Source organism: Phocoena sinus, chromosome 14 (genome assembly GCF_008692025.1).
Source record: "Phocoena sinus isolate mPhoSin1 chromosome 14, mPhoSin1.pri, whole genome shotgun sequence".
Lineage (NCBI taxonomy): Eukaryota > Metazoa > Chordata > Mammalia > Artiodactyla > Phocoenidae > Phocoena > Phocoena sinus.
This window is the reverse complement of record NC_045776.1, coordinates 36,118,474-36,136,764: the sequence shown is the minus strand read 5'-3', so window position 1 is coordinate 36,136,764 and position 18,291 is coordinate 36,118,474.

Below are 18,291 nucleotides of genomic sequence, written 5' to 3'. Positions count from 1 at the left end.
GTGTCTGGAGGGCAGTGTTACCAAGTAGTGTGTCTCTCGCACATGGCCTCTCTGAAAAGCAAGTGGATCTTTTGGTCCCAAGGCTGTCACTGTTCCCATGATAGGTCTGCTCTCCTATTTGTTGCCATGTGAAGAGTTTGTGGAAGGAATGCTGTTCTGAGACCCTTCTCACTGCCATCACTCACCAAATTCTCCCCCATCTTGCACACATGAGCACACACATACACACACAGGCACACACAAACTTATAGGTTAAATTTATCACCCTTCTCTCTTACCACTTACACAAGAATCCCAAACTCCCGAATGCTGCCCCTCCCTCACACCTGTTATTCTCAGACCAGGCAGCCTGCTGGTAATTCCCTTTCCTTAGTCTATGCAGTTCTTCACCCAGGCTGATCTACTGATTCCTTCAAGGCCTGGATTGAAAGTCACCTCTTCCAGGCTCCTTCCCTAGACAACACCACCCTATGCTGCAGCCCTTCCTGAATCAGAAAGACTAGAGTAGAGGAGAATGTAGGTGGCACCCAGCGTCAGAAAACCCACCTGCTAAAGCTGATCAAATCACTTCCCCACCAGGAAGCTCTAATCCATGAATGGGAACACCAGCCCTGCCCAGTCAGTTTCACAAGGCTGTTATTAGTGACAAATGAGACCATACATCAAGAAAAGACTATACGACAAGCACACAATTGTGTACACTATACAATTGTGACCCTTGCTATGAGAAATAGAAAATAAATAACAGAGAGATCAAGAACAGTTGATTTTGTCAGAGAAAGCTTTGATACTCCTGTTGGCTTTGGCCTGGTGAAGGGCCGTGGGAGGGATTCCAGGAGGGAGGAGGCCATGAGTGAGGCACCAGAGGCAGAAGGGAGCATGGCTTTTTATCTAAAGACTGGCTGTAACATGAAGCAGCTGATGAGAGTCAAGGATGTTGGGAAGCTGCAGCTGACACTTAGGAGAAACTTCTGAGGGCAATATTTGAATGATAAACTATGAAACAGGGGACTAGGACTAGGCAGGATAAGCCCAGAGAGCCCTTAGGCTGGGGACTAGGAGATATCCCATTACTAAGACTATCAGCATAAAAGAGGGAAGGCTGACTTGATGCTGAATATTTAGATGCTTTATATTAGAATTTTTAGGGCTCCCTGAATATTGTGCCAACCCAGGAGGTGGCTTGGTTATAGATGGGAGCAAAGCTGTAGAGATGGGGCAAATTTATAATGCATGGGCTGAAGAGCTGAAGAAAGACCATAGAGGCAGAGCCAGACCCTCCATCACTGCAGTTCTATAATGATCAGGCACAAGAGAGACACTTTACCTGAGTGTGTTTACCCGGACGTTCCTGAGACACACCCACACACACACACACACACACACCCCACACACACATACTCATCAGGGTCAGCTCCACAGAGTCAAAGAAAACTTGGGAGACATGAGGGTTTTGGAGAACAGAGTCAGTTTAAAAATACAAGATATTCTTTATCCATTCATCCGATGATAGACACTTAGGTTGTTTCCATCTCTGAGTTATTGTAAATAGAGCTGCAGTGAACATTTTGGTACATGACTCTTTTTGAATTATGGTTTTCTCAGGGTATATGCCCAGTAGTGGGATTGCTGGGTCATATGGTAGTTCTATTTGTAGTTTTTTAAGGAACCTCCATACTGTTCTCCATAGTGGCTGTACCAATTCACATTCCCACCAGTGGTGCAAGAGTGTCCTCTTTTCTCCACACCCTCTCCAGCATTTATTGTTTCCAGATTTTTTGATGATGGCCATTCTGACTGGTGTGAGATGATATCTCATTGTAGTTTTGATCTGCATTTCTATAATGATTAATGTTGTTGAGCACTCTTTCATGTGTTTGTTGGCAGTCTATATATCTTCTTTAGAGAAATGTCTATTTAGGTCTTCTGCCCATTTTTGGATTGGGTTGTTTGTTTTTTTGTTATTGAGCTGCATGAGCTGCTTATAAATTTTGGAGATTAATCCATTGTCAGTTGCTTCAGTTGCAAATATTTTCTCCCATTCTGAGGGTTGTCTTTTGATCTTGTTTATGGTTTCCTCATGGCATATATATACAATGGAATATTAGCCATAAAAAGAAACAAAATTGAGCTATTTTTAATGAGGTGGATGGACCTAGAGTCTGTCATACAGAGTGAAGTAAGTCAGAAAGAGAAAGACAAATACTGTATGCTAACACATATATATGGAATTCAAGAAAAAAAAATGTCATGAAGAACCTAGGGGTAAGACAGGAATAAAGGCACAGACCTACTAGAGAATGGACTTAAGGATATGGGGAGGGGGAAGGGTAAGCTGTGACAAAGCAAGAGAGTGGCACGGACATATATATACTACCAAACGTAAAATAGATAGCTAGTGGGAAGCAGCTGCATAGCACAGGGAGATCAGCTCTGTGCTTTGTGACCACCTAGAAGGGTGGGATAGGGAGGGTGGGAGGGAGGGAGACACAAGAGGGAAGAGATATGGGAACATATGTATATGTATAACTGATTCACTTTGTTATAAAGCAGAAACTAACACAGTATTGTAAAGCAATTATACTCCAATAAAGATGTAAAGAAAATAAAACTAGATATTTTCAATGCTCAGTAAAGTGATAATTTTCAGCCTTCTTAAATTCCCTTGAAACTGCACATGTTGTCATCTGGCTCTTCTATAGAGCAACCAGTCAGAGGGACTTGTTTCTACTAACACTGCCAAGTCTTGTATTCTCTCCATTTTTTTGCATTTGATTCCTCTCTTTCTTCCCTGTCTTAGTTTATGGTTATACTTTCTCTGTTATTTCCCCTGTGTAGCATTTCAATTTGGCAACCTGATTTTTAACACTTACCCTTTCAGTGACTTGACTGCTGCACTATGCCACTTGTGTGTGACTTATAACACTTTCCCAATGTCCCACTACATCTTGTGGCAGCAGCCCAGATCTCACCCGCAGACATGAAAGGGATGGAACTAACCTCTTCACATTAAAGTATTTGATACACAGAAGTGTTATTCAGGGATAATTATCATATTACAAAACTTCATTTTTACTGCCAATATTTATTGAAGCCTAAATTATGCCAGGTGCCAGAGACACAGAAATGGTACAAAGCTCACATTGTCATGGTGTTTAGATTCTAGTGAGGGAAGACAGACACTAAAATGGCACATCCATCAAATCTCAAGTGATGGTATTTCTGACGTCAGGGTGGAAATCCCGCATTTTTACCTTGGATAGAAGTTGTTTTTTGCTTTTGTGTTTGTTTTTTTGGTGATGGCGTTCTTCATATTTTCAAAGTTGAGTGAGGAAGTGAAAGGATTATTGATTATTGGGCCAGAAATTTTTCTAAGATTGAACACTTAAGCTACCCCATCATCTTCCTGTTCATCAGACAGTTCTGCTGGTTCCTCGTTTGTAGATGTATTTTATGTCAAATTGAACCCTGAGAGGAAGGCAAAAGCTTCAGTTTAAAATGTACATGTAGAACACAGTAATAACGTTTGAAGATAGTGAATTCCAGAATGACTGTACGTAGAACAGGTAAATGGTAAAGCTGATCTCTCCATGACCACTTAGAGATTTCTCTTTATGTCCTTCTCATGTTTCTGAAATTTGGAGGATAACAGGATGCTTGGCAAATCAAACATTTTGAGTCTGTTTACAAAAACCTTGTTCTAGGTACTTCTGTGAAGCAGTCATGCAGGGAAATGTGTAGCTATAAAGGTCAGGTTAGGACCTGAGGGACAAGGGGTATGGGCTGGCTTTACATGAACACCAAACAACTACTAACTGAAAGAAAAAAAAATTATTTCTAAAATGAATCATGTCCTTGGGGAGAATAGGATTCATTTAGGAGTCATTTCATTCAAAAACTCAATTTTAAAATTAATAGACACTATGAGATAAGACTCCTCAGATAGTTACTCTCTCTGTCCTCCAGAAAGTCTCCTTATAGACACAAAAAAAGCCCATGAGAGCTGGTCTGTGAAGGAAGAGTCCAGAGCCAGACAAGTTCTGTTGGTAACACAGTTCAGAGGAGACACCATAAGGAAAGGCACATCGAGAGAAAGCAAAGGACACAATGCTTTCCTCTTTAAGCATGGCAAATCAATTCAGTGTCTTTCATTACCACCTGAAAACGGAATGCAAGTGTGAACAATAAACTTTAAACTGGTGACAACAGTTTTTTAAAAAATGCACTGAAAGCAAGTTTCAGCAGCCTGACACACTTTATGACACTTATTAAAAAGACAAAAAAAAAAAAAAAAAAGACACACTTGTAAGTCAATTAACCTGGCCATTGGTACCTTTTAACTTGTTTTCTAAGAGGAAAGGCAGCAGTGAAGGGGCAAAGTTTCCATCTAGAATGTTCTAAGTTGATTTCTTTTCTCCTAGAATAAAGGCCGCTGACCTGAGTTCCAACTAATATATATAAGCCTGCAGTTCACCTGCTTCTAACACGTGAAAAGTTCAAAGAAAGAGCATGTGGGTGTCCTTTCTTGGTTTTCACATTTTATTCAAAGAATTGAGGCCATACCTATAAAGAAATCAATGTACAGCAAAACTGGTACAATATGGGAATTAAAACAGAAGCACAATGCACAATATTTAGTTAGCAAACATTTCATGAGTTTGTACTAAAAATGTTTGTATTGAGGGAAAAAATCTATGTACTTAAAAAAAATGTTTCTAAGGACATAACACCCCTATTCCAGTCAGAGAACTCCAAAACACCAATAAATAAGTACATTAGTAATTAAATAAATATTTTTTGATTTCTTGTGTTGTTTGTTTTACTTTTCATTTCCTAAAATTTTGTAATGCGTAAAATATTACAAATTTACTACCTAGTTTTACCCTTTGAAAATTAGATTATAAGTGTAACTATCTTGGAGATCAATTCATTATAATTATTTAAATTCCATAGATATACACAACAAAAATATTAGTTGACCAAAAAGGCTTGCTAAAAGTATTTTAGTCACGTACAATTTTTTAACGCAAAATCAGGTATATTTTGGTCTTCAGGGAGAACTATAACTTTTTTCTTTTTTTTGTACAAAAATGAGATCATGTGTTTCAGTACTTTCCTTGCTAGTGAGCTTCCTGTTCTTGACTTTTGATATACTCTTCTCCTTCTAACCAAGTTTAAGGACTTGGGATTGGAAAGGCTCTGTCAAGGAAAACAACTTATTCCAAGAGAGATTAAAAAATAAGTGGGAGAGAAGGTGCTTCAAGACGGAGGAGTAGTACATGGAGATCACCTTCCTCCCCACAAGTACATAAAAAATATATCTACATGTGGAACAACTCCTACAAAACACCTTCTGAACACTGGCCTAAGACCACAGACTTCCTAAAAGGCAAGAAACTCCCCAAATACCTGGGAGGGAAAAAGAAAAAAGGAAAAACAGACAAAAGAATAGGGATGAGACCTGCACCTTTGGGAGGGAGCTGTGAAGGAGGAAAAGTTTCCACATACTAGGAAGCCTCTTAACTGGTGGAGACGGGGTATGGGCCAGAGGAAACCTTGGAGCCATGGAGGAGTGCTCAGAAACAGGGGTGCAGAGGGCAAATCAGAGAGATTCCCGCACAGAGGATCGGTGCTGAACAGCACTCACGAGCCTGAGAGGCTTGTCTGCTCACACACTGGGTCAGGTGGGGGTTTGGAGCTGAGGCTCAGGCTTCAGAGGTCAGATCCCAGGAAGAGGACTGAGGTTGGCTGTGTGAACACAGCCTGAAGGGTGTTAGTGCACCACAGCTAGCCAGGAGGGAGTCCAGGAAAAAGTCTGGACCTGCCTAAGAGGCAAAGGTTTCAGGGTGTGTGAGGAGAGAGGATTCAGAGCACTGCCTAAACGAGATTCAGAGATGGGCGCAAGCCATGGATATCAGAGCAGACACCAGAGACTGTCATGAAATGCTAACTCTGCTGCTGCAGCCACCAAGAATCCTGTGTGCAAGCACAGGTCACTATCCACAACTCTTTCGCACAAAGAGTCTGTGCAGCCCACCACTGCCAGGGTCCTGTGATCCAGGAACAACTTCCCAGGGAGAACACAAGGCACACCTCAGGCTGTTGCAACATCATGATGGACTCTGCCACTACAGGTTCACCCCATATTCCATACCCCTCCCTTCCAGACCATTTATAGGCCACTACTTTAACCCCATCATGTCTGGGTAGGGAATAGACATCCTCAGGTGACCTACATGCAGAGGTGGGGCCAAAACCAAAGCTGAACCACAGGAGTCGGGGTCACAAAGAGAAAGGGAAAATTCTCTGTGCAGCCTCAGGAGCAGTGTATTAAATCCCCACAGTCAGCTTGATGCACCCTGCATCTGTGGAATACCTGAATAGAAAACAAATCATCCCAAAATTGGGGCCGTGGAATTTGGGACCAAGTGTAGACTTGGGGTTTGCTGTATGTGACTGCCTTATTTCTGATTTTTGTGTTTATATTTGTATAGTTTTTAGCATTTGATATCATTGGTGGATATGTTTATTGGTTTGGTTTCACTCTTACTTTTTATAACACCTTAAAATTTTTTATTTTAATTTTTTTTAATTATTTTATTTTATATTTTTATTTATTGATTTATTTAGATTTCTTTAGTTTTTACTTCTTCTTCTTCTGAGCTGTGTGGCTGACAGGGACTTGGTGCTCCAGCTTGGTGTCAGGCCTCAGCCTCTGAGATGGGAGAGCTGAGTTCAGGACACTGGACCACCAGAGATCTCCCAGCCACACATAATGTCAATTGGTGAGAGCTCTCCCTGATATCTCCATCTCAATGCTAAGACCCAGATCCGCTAAACAGTCAGCAAGTTCCAGTGCTGGATACCCCATGCCAAACAACTAGCAAGACAGGGACAAAACCCCACCTATTAGCAGAGAGACTGCCTAAAATCATACGAAGTTCACAAACAGTTCAAATCACACCATGAGATGCAGCCCTGCCCATCAGAAAGACAAGATCTAGCCCAACACACCAGAACACAGGCACCAGTACCCTCTACCAGGAAACATACACAAGCCCCTGAACCAATATTCCCCACTAGGGGAGACACCAAAAATAATGGGAACTATGATCCTGTAGCCTGTGAAAAGGAGACCACAAACACAGTAAGTTAAACAAAATGAGAAAACAGAGATATATACAGTAGATAAAGGAGCAAGGTAAAAACTCACTAGACCAAAGAAATGAAGAGGAAATAGGCAGTCCACCTGAAAAACAATTCAGAGTAATGATAGTAAAGGTGATCCACAGTCTTGGAAACAGAATGGAAAAAATAAAAGAAAAGTTTAACAAGGACCTAGAAGAATTAAAGAGCAAACAAAAAATGATGAACAAAACAATAAATGAAATTAAAAATTCTCTAGAAGGAATCAATAGCAGAATAACAGAAGCAGAAGAACGGATAAGTGACATGGAAGATAAAATAATGGAAATAACTATCGCAGAACAAAATAAAGGAAAAAAGAATGAAAATAACTGAGGAGAGTCTCAGAGAATTCTGGGACAATATTAACTGTATCAACATTTGAATTACAGGGGTCCCAGAAGAAGAGAAAAAGAAAGGGACTGAGAAAATATTTGAAGAGGCTATAGATGAAAACTTGCCTAACATGAGGAAGGAAATAATCAAAAAGGTTCAGGAAGGGCAGAGAGTCCCATACAGCATAAATCCAAGGAGAAAAATGCAAAGACACATATCAAACTATCAAAAATTAAATACAAAAATAGATAAATAAATAAATAAATAAATGCAGCAAGGGAAAAGCAACAAATAACATACAAGAGAATCCATATAAGGTTAACAACTGATCTCTTAGCAGACACTATACAAGCCAGAATGGAGTGGCAAGACATATTTAAAGTGATGAAAGGAAAAACACCTACAACCAAGATTACTGTATCCAGCAAGGACCTCATTCAGATTCCACAGAGAAATTAAAAATTTTACAGACCAGTAAAAGGTAAGAGAAATCAATATCACCAAACCAGCTTTACAACAAATGATAAAGGAACCTCTCTAGGCAAGAAACATAAGAGAAGGAAAAGACCTACAAAAACAAATACAAAACAATTAAGAAAATGGTAATAGGAACATACACATTGATATTTACCTAAAATGTAAATGGATTAAATGGTCCAAGCAAAAGACATAGACTAGCTGAATGGATACAGAAATAAGACCCATATATATGCTGTCTACAAGAGATCCACTTCAGACCTAGAGACACATACAGACTGAAAGTGAGGGGATGGAAAAAGATATTCCATGCCAATGGAAATCAAAAGAAAGCTGGAGTAACAATACTCATATGAGATAAAATAGACTTTAAAATAAAGATTATTATAAGAGACAAAGAAGGACACTACATACTGATCAAGGGATCAATCCAAGAAGAAGACACAACAATTATAAATATTTATGCACCCAACATAGGAGTACCTCAATACATAAGGCAAATGCTAACAGCCATAAAATGGGAAATAGACAGCAACACAGTAATAGTAGGGAACCTTAACATCCCACTTTCACCAAAGGACAGATCATCCAAAATGAAAATAAATAAGTTAAAACAAGCTTTAAATGACACATTGAACATGATGGACTTAATTGACATTTATATGACATTCCATTCCAAAACAACAGAATACACTTTCTTCTCAAGCACTCATGGAACATTCTCCAGGAAAAAATCATTTCTTGTGTCGCAAATCAAGCCTTGGTAAACTTAAGAAAATTGAAATCATATCAAGTGTCTGTTCTGACCACAATGCTATGAGAAGAGATATTAATTACAGGAAAAAAAAACTGTAAAAAATGCAAACACATGAAGTCTAAACAATATGCTATTAAATAACCAAGAGATCACTGAAGAAATCCAAGAAGAAATCAAAAAGTAGAAACAAATGACAATGAAAACATGATGACACAATACCTAGGGGAAGCAGCAAAAGCAGTTCTAAGAGGGAAGTTTATAGCAATTCAATCTCACCTCAAGGAACAAAGAAAAATCTCAAATACAAAAGCTAAGCTTATACCTAAAGCAATTAGAAAAAGAAGAACAAAATAACCCCAAAGTTAGTGGAAGGAAAGAAATCATAAAAATCAGATCAGAAATAAAAGAAAAAGAAATGAAGGAAGCAATAGCAAATATCAAAAAAAAAAAAATCTAAAAACTGCTACTTTGAGAAGATTAAAAAAAATTGATAAACCATTAGCCAGACTCATTAAGAAATAAGGGAGAAGACTCAAATCAACAGAATTAGAAATAAAAAAGAAGTAACTACTGACACTGCAGAAATAGAATCAGGAGAGATTACTACAAGCAACTATATGCCAATAACATGGACAACCTGGAAAAAATGGACAAATTCTTAGAAAAGCACAACCTTCTGAGACTGAACCAGGAAGAAATAGAAAATATAAACAGACCAATCACAATCATTGAAATTGAAACTGTGATTAAAACACTTCCAATAGGACTTCTGGGAAGATGGCTGAAGAGTAAACACAGAGATCACCTTCCTCCCCACAGATACACCAGAAATACATCTACACGTGGAACAACTCCTACAGAACACCTACTGAATGCTGGCAGAAGACCTCAGATCTCCCAAAAGGCAAGAACCCCCCCATGTACATTGGTAGGGCAAAAGAAAAAAGAAAAAACAGAGCCAAAAGAATAGGGATGGGACCTACACCAGTGGGAGGGAGCTGTGAAGGAGGAAAGTTTTCCACACACTAGGAAGCCCCTTCACAGGCGGAGACTGCAGGTGGTGGAGGGGGAATGCTTCGGAGCCCCAGAGGAGAGCACAGCAACAGGGGTGCGGGGGGCAAAACAGAGAGATCTCCACACAGAGGATCAGTGCAAACTGGCACTCACCAGCCCGAGAGGCTTGTCTGCTCCCGCACCGGGGTGGGCGGGGCTGCAAGCTGAGGCCTGGACTTTGGTCGGAGAGCAGGGAGAGGACTGGGGTTGGCGGCGTGAACACAGCCCGAAGGGGCTAGTGCACCATGGCTGGCTGGGAGGGAGTCCAGGGAAAAGTCTGGACCTGCCGAAGAGGCAAGAGGCTTTCTTCCCTCTTTGTTTTCTGGTACACGAGGAGAGGGGATTAAGAACGCTGCTTAAAGGAACTCTAGAGACAGATGCCAGCCACGGCTAAAAGCACGGACCACAAAGAGAGGCATGGGATGCTAAGGCTGCTGCTGCCGCCACCAGGAGGCCTGTGTGTGAGCACAGGTCACTATCCACACCCCCTTTCAGGGAGCCTGTGCAGCCCGCCACTGCCAGGGTCCCATGATCCAGGGACAACTCCCCCAGGAGAACACACAGCACGCCTCAGGCTGGTGCAACGTCACACTGGCCTCTGCCGCCGCAGGCTTGCCCCGCACTCCATGCCCCTCCCTACCCCTGGCCTGAGTGAGCCAGAGCCCCTGAAACAGTGGCTCCTTTAACCCCGTCCTGTATGAGAGAAGAACAGATGCCCTCCAGCGACCTACATGGAGAGACGGGGCCAAAACCAAAGCTGAGACCCTGGGAGATGTGAGAACAAAGAACAGAAAGGGAAATCTCTCGCAGCAGCCTCAAAAGCAGCGGATTAAATCTCCATAATCAACTTGATGTACCCTGCATCTGTGGAATACATGAATAGACAAAAAATCATCCCAAATTGAGGAGGTGGACTTTGAGAGCAAGATTTATGATTTTTTCCCCTTTTCCTCTTTTTCCGTGTGGATGAAAGGTTCTTGGAGTTAGTGCTGTGCCTCTGAGGTGGGAGAGCCAACTTCAGGACACTGGTCCACAAGAGATCCCCCAACTCCACATAATATCAAATGGCAAAAATCTCCCAGAGATCTCCATCTCAACACCAGCACCCAGCTTCACTCAACGACCAGCAAGCTACAGTGCTGGACATCCTATGATAAACAACTAGCAAGACAGGAACACAACTCCACCCATTAGCAGAGAGGCTGCCTGAAATCATAAGAAGGCCACAGACACCCCAAAATACACCACCAGATGTGGACTTGTCCACCAGAAAGACAAGATCAAGCCTGATCCACGAGAACACAAACACTAGTCCACTCCACCAGGAAGCCTACACAACCCACTGAACGAACCTTAGCCACTGGGGGCAGACACCAAAAACAAGGTGAACTACGAACCTGCAGCCTACCAAAAGGAGACCCCAAACACAGTAAGACAAGAAAAATGAGAAGACAGAAAAAACACACAGCAGATGAAGGAGCAAGATAAAAACCCACCAGACCTAACAAATGAAGAGGAAATAGGCAGTCTACCTGAAAAATAATTCAGAATAATGATAGTAAAAATGATCCAAAATCTTGGAAATAGAATAGCCAAAATGCAAGAAACATTTAACAAGGACCTAGAAGAACTCAAGATGAAACAAACAATGATGAACAACACAATAAATGAAATGAAAAATACTCTAGATGGGATCAATAAAAGAATAACTGAGGCAGAAGAACGGATAAGTGACCTGGAAGATAAAATAGTGGAAATAACTATTACAGAGCAGAATAAAGAAAAAAGAATGAAAAGGAATGAGGAAAGTCTCAGAGACCACTGGGACAACATTAAATGCACCAACATTTGAATTATAGGGATTCCAGAAGAAGAAGAGACAAAGAAAGGGACTGAGAAAATAGTTGAAGACATTATAGTGGAAAACTTCCCTAATATGGGAAAGGAAATAGTTAATCAAGTCCAGGAAGCACAGAGAGTCCCATACAGGATAAAACCAAGGAGAAATATGCCAAGACACATATTAATCAAACTGTCAAAAATTGAATACAAAGGAAACATATTAAAAGCAGCAAGGGACAAACAACAAATAACACACAAAGGAATCCCCATAAGGTTAACAACTGATCTTTCAGCAGAAACTCTGCAAGCCAGCAGGGACTGGCAAGTCATATTTAAAGTGATGAAGGAGAAAAACCTGCAACCAAAATTACTCTACACAGCAGGGATCTCATTCAGATTTGATGGAGAAATTAAAAGTTTTACAGACAAGCAAAAGCTGAGAGAGTTCAGCACCACAAAACCAGCTCTACAACAACTGCTAAAGGGACTTCTCTAGGCAAGAAACACAAGAGAAGGAAAAGACCTACAATAATGAACCCAAAACAATTAAGAATATGGGAATAGGAACATACATATCAATAATTACCTTATATGTAAATGGACTAAATGCTCCCACCAAAAGACAAAGATTGTCTGAATGGACACAAAAACAAGACCCATATGTGTGCTGTCTACAAGAGACCCACTTCAGACCTAGAGACACATACAGACAGAAAGTAAGGGGATGGAAAATGATATTTCATGCAAATGGAAACCAAAAGAAAGCTGGAGTAGCAATTCTCATATCAGACAAAATAGACTTTAAAATATAGACTATTAGAAGAGACAAAGAAGGACACTACATAATTGTCAAGGGATCGATCCAAGAAGAATATATAACAATTGTAAATATTTATGCACCCAACATAGTAGCACCTCAACACATAAGGCAAAGATTAACAGCATAAAAGGGGAAACCGACAGTAACACATTCATACTAGGGGATTTTAACACCCCACTTTCACCAATGGACAGATCACCCAAAATGAAAATAAATAAGGAAACAGAAGCTTTAAATGATACATTAAACAAGATGGACTTAATTGAGATTTATAGGGAATGCCATCCAAAAACAATAGAATACACATTTTTCTCTAATGCTCATGGAACATTCTCCAGGATAGACCATATCTTGGGTCACAAATCAAGCCTTGGTAAATTTAAGAAAATTGAAAATGTATCAAGTATCTTTTCCGACCACAATGCTATGACACTAGATATCAATTACAGGAAAAGATCTGTAAAAAAATACAAACACATGGTGGATAACCAATACACTAATTAATAACGACGTGATCACTGAAGAAATCAAAGAGGAAGTAAAACAATACCTAGAAACAAATGAAATGGAGACACGACGACCCAAAATCTATGGGATGCAGCAAAAGCAGTTCTAAGAGGGAATTTTATAGGAATAAATCCTACCTTAAAAAACAGGAAACATCTCGAACAAACAACCTAACTTTGCACCTAACGTAATTAGAGAAAGAACAACAACAACAACAACAACAAAAAACCCCAAAGTTATCAGAAGGAAAGAATCATAAAAATCAGATCAGAAATAAATGAAAAAGAAATGAAGGAAACGATAACAAAAACTAAAAGCTCGTTGTTTGAGACAATAAACAAAATTGATAAACCATTAACCAGACTCATCAAGAAAAAAAGGGAGAAGACTCAAATCAATAGAATTAGAAATGAAAAAGGGGAAGTAACAACTGACACTGCAGAAATACAAAAGGTCATGAGAGATTACTACAAGCAACTCTATGCCAATAAAATGGACAATCTGGAAGAAATGGACAAATTCTTAGAAATGCACAACCTGCCAAGACTGAATCAGGAAGAAATAGAAAATATGAACAGACCAATCACAAGCACTGAAATTGAAGCTGTGATTAAAAATCTTCCAACAAACAAAAGCCCAGGACCAGATGGCTTCACAGGCAAAATCTATCAAACATTTAGAGAAGAGCTAACACCTATCCTTCTCAACCTCTTCCAAAATATAGCAGAGGGAGGAACACTCCCAAACTTATTCTATGAGGCCACAATCACTGTGATACCAAAACCAGACAAGGATGTCACAAAGAAAGAAAACTACTGGCCAATATCACTGATGAACATAGATGCAAAAATCCTCAACAAAATACTAGCAAACAGAATCCAACAGCACATTACATGGATCAAACACTATGATCAAGTGAGGTTTATTCCAGGAATGCAAGGATTCTTCAATATATGCAAATCAATCAACGTGACACACCATATTAACAAATTGAAGGAGAAAAAACATATGATCATCTCAATAGATGCAGAAAAAGCTTTTGACAAAATTCAACACCCATTTATGATAAAAACCCTGCAGAATGTAGGCATAGAGGGAACTTTCCTCAACATAATATATCCCATATATGACAAAAGCACAGCCAACATCGTCCTCAATGGTGAAAACCTGAAAGCATTTCCACTACGATCGGGAACAATACAAGGTTGCCCACTCTCACCACTCTTATTCAACATAGTTTTGGAAGTTTTAGCCACAGCAATCAGAGAAGAAAAGGAAATAAAAGGAATCCAAATGAGAAAAGAAGAAGCAAAGGTGTCACTATTTGCAGATGACATGATACTATACATAGAGAATCCTAAAGATGCTACCAGAAAAGTACTAGAGCTAATCAATGAATTTGGTAGAGTAGCAGGATACAAAATTAATGCACAGAAATCTCTGGCATTCCTATACACTAATGATGAAATATCTGAAAGTGAAATCAAGAAAACACTCCCATTTACCATTGCAACAAAAAGAATAAAATATCTAGGAATAAACCTACCTAAGGAGACGAAAGACCTGTATGCAGAAAATTATAAGACCCTGATGAAAGAAATTAAAGATGATACAAATAGATGGAGAGATATACCATGTTCTTGGATTGGAAGTATCAACATTGTGAAAATGACTCTACTACCCAAAGCAATCTACAGATTCAATGCAATCCCTATCAAACTACCACTGGCATTCTTCACAGAACTAGAACAAAAAATTTCACAATTTGTATGGAAACACAAAGGACCCCTTATAGCCAAAACAATCTTGAGAAGGAAAAATGGAGCTGGAGTAATCAGGCTCCCTGACTTCGACAATATTACAAAGCTACAGTAATCAGGACATTATGGTATTGGCACAAAAACGGAAAGATAGATCAATGGAACAGGATAGAAAGCCCAGAGATAAACCCACACACATATGGTCACCTTATCTTTGATAAAGGAGGCAGGAATGTACAGTGGAGAAAGGACAGCCTCTTCAATAAGTGGTGCTGGGAAAACTGGACAGGTACATGTAAAAGTATGAGATTAGATCACTCCCTAACACCATACACAAAAATAAGCTCAAAATGGATTAAAGACCTAAATGTAAGGCCAGAAACTATAAAACTCTTAGAGGAAAACATAGGCAGAACACTCTATGACATAAATCACAGCAAGATCCTTTTTGACCCACCTCGTAGAGAAATGGAAATAAAAACAAAAATAAACAAATTGGACCTAATGAAACTTCAAAGCTTTTTCGCAGCAAGGGAAATCATAAACAAGACCAAAAGACACCACTCAGAATGGGAGAAAATATTTGCAAATGAAGCAACCGACAAAGGATTAATCTCCAAAATTTACAAGCAGCTCATGCAGCTTAATAACAAAAAGACAAACAACCCAATCCAAAAGTGGGCAGAAGACCTAAAAAGACATTTCTCCAAAGAAGATATACAGACTCCCAACAAACACATGAAAGAATGCTCAACATCACTTATCATTAGAGAAATGCAAATCAAAACTACAATGAGATATCATCTCACACCAGTCAGAATGGCCATCATCAAAAAATCTAGAAACAATAAATGCTGGAGAGGGTGTGGAGAAAAGGGAACACTCTTGCACTGTTGGTGGGAATGTGAATTGATACAGCCACTGTGGAGAACAGTATGACGGTTCCTTAAAAAAAAACTACAAATAGAACTACCATATGACCTAGCAATCCCACTACTGGGCATATACCCTGAGAAAACCATAATTCAAAAAGAGTCATGTACCAGAATATTCATTGCAGCTCTATTTAAAATAGCCCAGAGATGGAAACAACCTCAGTGTCCATCATCAGATGAATGGATAAAGAAGATATGGCACATATATACAGTGGAATATTACTCAGCCATAAAAAGAAACAAAATTGAGCTTTTTGTAATGAGGTGAATAGACCTAGAGTCTGTCATACAGAGTGAAATAAGTCAGAAAGAGAGAGACAAATACTGTTTGCTAACACATATATATGGAATATAAGAAAAAAAATGTCATGAAGAACCTAGTGGAAAACAGGAATAAAGACACAGACCTACTAGAGAATGGACTTGAAGATATGGGGAGGGGGAAGGGTAAGCTGTGACGAAGTGAGAGAGAGGAATGGATATATATAAACTAACAAACGTAAGGTAGATAGCGAGTGGGAAGCAGCCGCGTAGCACAGGGAGATCAGCTTGGTGCTTTGTGACTTCCTGGAGGGGTGGGATAGGGAGGGTAGGAGGGAGGGAGACGCAAGAGGGAAGAGATATGGGCATATATATATATATATATATATATATATATATATATATATGACTGATTCATTTTGTTATAAAGCAGAATCTAAGACAGCATTGTAAAGCAATTATACTCCAATAAAGATGTTAAAAAAAAAAATACTTCCAATGAACAAAACCTCAGGACCAGATGGCTTCACAGGCAAATTCTATCAAACATTTAGAGAAGAAATTACACCTATCCTTCTCAAACTTTTCCAAAATATAGCAAAGGGAGAAACACTTCCAAACACATTCTACGAGTCCACCATCACCCTGATACCAAATTAAGACAAAGATGTCACAAAAAAAGAAAACTACAGGGCAATATCTCTGAGGAACATAGATGCAAATTTCCTCAAAAAGATACTAGCCAGCAGAATCCAACAGCACATTAAAAGGATGATACACCGTGATCAAGTGAGGTTTAACCCAGGAATTCATGGATTCTTCAATATACGCAAATCAATCAATGTAATACACCATATTAACGAACTGAAGGAGAAAAACCATATGATCATGTCAGTAGATGCAGAAAAATCTTTTGACAAATTTCAACACCCATCTATGATAAAAACTCTCCAGAAGCTAGGCATAGAGGGAAGTTAACTCAACATAATAAAGGCAATATATGACAAACTGACAGCAAACATCATTCTCAATGGGGAAAATCTGAAACCATTTCCTTTATGAACAGGAACAAGACAAGGTTATCCACTCTCACTACTATAATTCAACATAATTTTGGAAGTTTTCGCCACAGCCATCAGAGAAGAAAAAGAAATAAATGGAATGCAAATTGGAAAAGAAGAAGTGAAACTGTCACGGTTTGCAGGTGACATGATACAATACATAGAGAATCCTAAAGATGCTACCAGAAAACTACTAGATCTAATCAATGAATTTGGTAAAGTAGCAGGATATAAAATTAATGCACACAAATCTATTGCATTCCTATATGCTAATGATGAAAATTCTGAAAGTGATATTAAGGAAGCACTCCCCTTACCATTGCAACAAAAAGAATAAAATACCTAAGAATAAACCTACCTAAGGAGACAAAAAACCTGTATACAGAAAACTATAAGACACTGATGAAAGAAACTAAATATGATACAAACATTTGGAGAGATATACCTTGTTATTGGATTGGAAGAATCAACACTATGAAAATGACTCTACTACCCAAATCAATCTACAGATTCAACGCAATCCCCATCAAACTACCAATGGCATTTTTCACAGAATTAGAACAAACAATTTCACAATTTGTATGGAAACACAAAAGACCCCGAACAGCCAAAGCAATCCTGAGAAAGTAAAACGGAGATGGAGGAATCAGGCGCCCAGACTTCAGACTCTGTTGCATAGCTACAGTAATCAAGACAGTATGGTACTGGCACAAAAACAAAATATAGATCAATGGAACAGGATAGAAAGCCCAGAGATAAATCCATGCACATATGGTCACCTTTTCTTTGCTAAAGGAGGCAAGAATATACAATGGAGAAAAGACAACCTCTTCAATAAGTGTTGCTGGGAAAACTGCACAGCTACCTGTAAAAGAATGAAATTAGAACACCACCTAACACCATACAAAAAAAAAAAAAAAAAACACTCTAAGTGGATTAACGACCTAAATGTAAGACTGGACACTGTAAAATTCTTAGAGGAAAACATAGGAAGAACACTCTATGACATAAATCACAGCAAGATTATTTTTGACCCACCTCCTTGAGAGATGGAAATGAAAGCAAAAATAAACTAATGGGACCTAATGAAACTTAAAAGCTTTTGAACAGCAAAGGAAACCATAAACAAGATAAAAAGACACCCCTCAGAATGGGAGAAAATATTTGCAAACAAAACAACTGACAAAGGATTAATCTCCAAAATATACAAGCAGCTCATGCAGGTCAATATCAAAAAAACAAAGAACCCAATCCAAAAATGGGCAGAAGACCTAAAAAGACATTTTTTTCAAAGAAG